Here is a 2,286-nt window from a genome sequence, read left to right as displayed (position 1 = left end):
CTTAACTCATAACTCTCACATTGTGCATTTTTTTAAGGGGACAAGTGTATGAGAATCTACAATCATCTCAATAAAAGTTTTATTTAGGGCTTCCTAGGTGGCGCAGTGGTTAAGAATCCGCCTGACAATGCAGAGGTCACGGGTTCGATCCCAGCTCCAGGAAGATCCCACATGCCATGGAGCAACTAAGCCCATGTGCCAAAAAAAAAAAGTTTTATTTAATAATACAGGAAACATCTCATAAATCTAGAGACAAAAGATAACACAAAAGCTTCAGGGAGTGATAGAGTCCTTGTTGTCCTCAAAACTCTGGGATTCCACGGGTCAAGGAGCAAGGACACACTTAGAGCAGCCCCGACCCCAGCCGAAGGTGTCGGTCAGGAAGGCTCTGCCAATGGGCTCTTCTTTCACTGCCTCTTTGCTGTGTGAGCTGCAGTTTAAAGATTTCTGTAAAAGAGGAGAAAGAAACAGAGGTGTACTCTACCTGACCATCCCAGAGAACAACGCAGCTCAGCAGTGGGCAGAACAACGCGCTCAAACAGCTGGAAAGTGTATCTATAGGCAGGAAAGTCATTGCATAGGGATTTAATATTGTCCTCTCTGGTACATGTCCCCTGCGTGAGGGGAGGAAAAGGCCGGGTCAGTGCTATGTCCCAGCTTTTAGCACTGCCCTTGGCACACGGAAAGTGCTCCGTCCATACTTGTTAAACGTGTATGAGGGAGGAAATGAAAGGCCAGTTAGAGGTAGTATGGCTTTCCTCTTCCTCCTCTCCAGATCATCCTCCCCTACCTGCTCTTCATCCATCACCTACACTTAACACGTGCACAGGGACCAGGTTGTTTCTACCCCAAACCTGTTGGGCATTTAGCCTCTCTGTGCCTCAGCCTCTTCATCTGTAAAATGTCGTGGCTCGAGCGCGGGTTGGAAAAGAATTTCCAGACACAGAGCAGTGTAGGAAAAAGTAGGTTTATTGGAAACAATGAACAGAGAGGGTGGGAAAGATGCTGGAAAATCAGCGGGAGGACTTCCAGGCAGACCAAGGAGAGCCGACCTTTTCACGGGCTCGCAGCCAACTTTTATAACTCCTAGACAAAGAAAAGTCCTGCTAGGAGAATGGCATTAATCGACTGGTGAGTGTGCCTAAGGCAAAAGGTGTCATTAAGTGATAGGTCAGGATGCTATATGTTGAATACCTTCCCTAATACAGGGTCCTGTTGTCATCTAGCCTGAGTCAAGAAATATAGCGTAAGTTAGGATACCAGTGTTGCTGGGGTGGGGGAGGTTGAGCTAACTCCGAAATTGGGTTGCTATGGGGGTCGAGCTAACTCTGGAATTGAGTTGCTAGGCCATAAGTTAACTTTGACTTTGGTTTAGGGCTCCACATAAAATGTGGAGAATAATAACACTACCAGCTTCAAAGAACTGCCCTAAGGCCCAAGTGAATCAGCACGTGTAGAGCGCTTAGCTGGCCTGTCTTAGTGCCGCATAAGTGTTTGTCCAATTGCAACACAGGTCTGATGCTGACTGCCAGAGTTAGCCCAGACTTCATAGTTTCCAGAAGGCTCCACAAGCTGTGGGGGTTCCCAGGCCCCCCGAGCTTCTGTCCAGCTGTCTACAAACATCAGCCGTTCTCCCCTTACCCTCTCAGGTTCAATAATTCACTAGAATGACTCAGAACTCAGGAAAGTGCTGTGCTGATGGTTACAAATTTATTGTAAATGATACAAATTAAGACCAGCCAAATGAGCAGATGCACAGGGCACGATCGGGGAGGGTCCCAACGTGAAGCTGCTGGGTCCTCAGCTCGCCTCACCCTCTTGGCACATTAAAGCATGACTACCAACCAGGAAGGTCACCTGAGCTTCAGCATCCAGAGGTTTTTACTGGGGTTTCATTGTAAAGCCACGGTGGATTGAATCACTGTCCACGAGATTGAACTCAGTGCCCAGTCCCCTGTCCTCTCCAGAAGCCAAGCTGATATAACGGGGCTCAATGCCCCAACCCTTTAAACACATGTTGGTCTTTCATGTATGGCCAGCCCCCATCCTGAAACCATCCCAGGACCCATGGGACCCGCGTGAGTGAACTCTTTAGCATAACCTCAGCCCCACGAGGAATAACAAAGACACTCCCATCACTTGGGAAATTCCAAGGACTTAGAGGTTATCTTCCAGGAACCAGGGGCAAAGATCAGTTGATTCAATTCATTGGACAGGCAGAGGGGCAAGGAAAACATTCCAGGAAGGGGGTGCCTAAAAAGAAAGAGGCAGAAATAATGTCAGGCA

The sequence above is a fragment of the Hippopotamus amphibius genome, chromosome 11 (assembly GCF_030028045.1).
Source record: "Hippopotamus amphibius kiboko isolate mHipAmp2 chromosome 11, mHipAmp2.hap2, whole genome shotgun sequence".
NCBI classification, from domain to species: Eukaryota; Metazoa; Chordata; class Mammalia; order Artiodactyla; family Hippopotamidae; genus Hippopotamus; species Hippopotamus amphibius.
The sequence above is the reverse complement of the archived record's forward strand: the minus strand, read 5'-3'. Positions refer to the sequence as shown.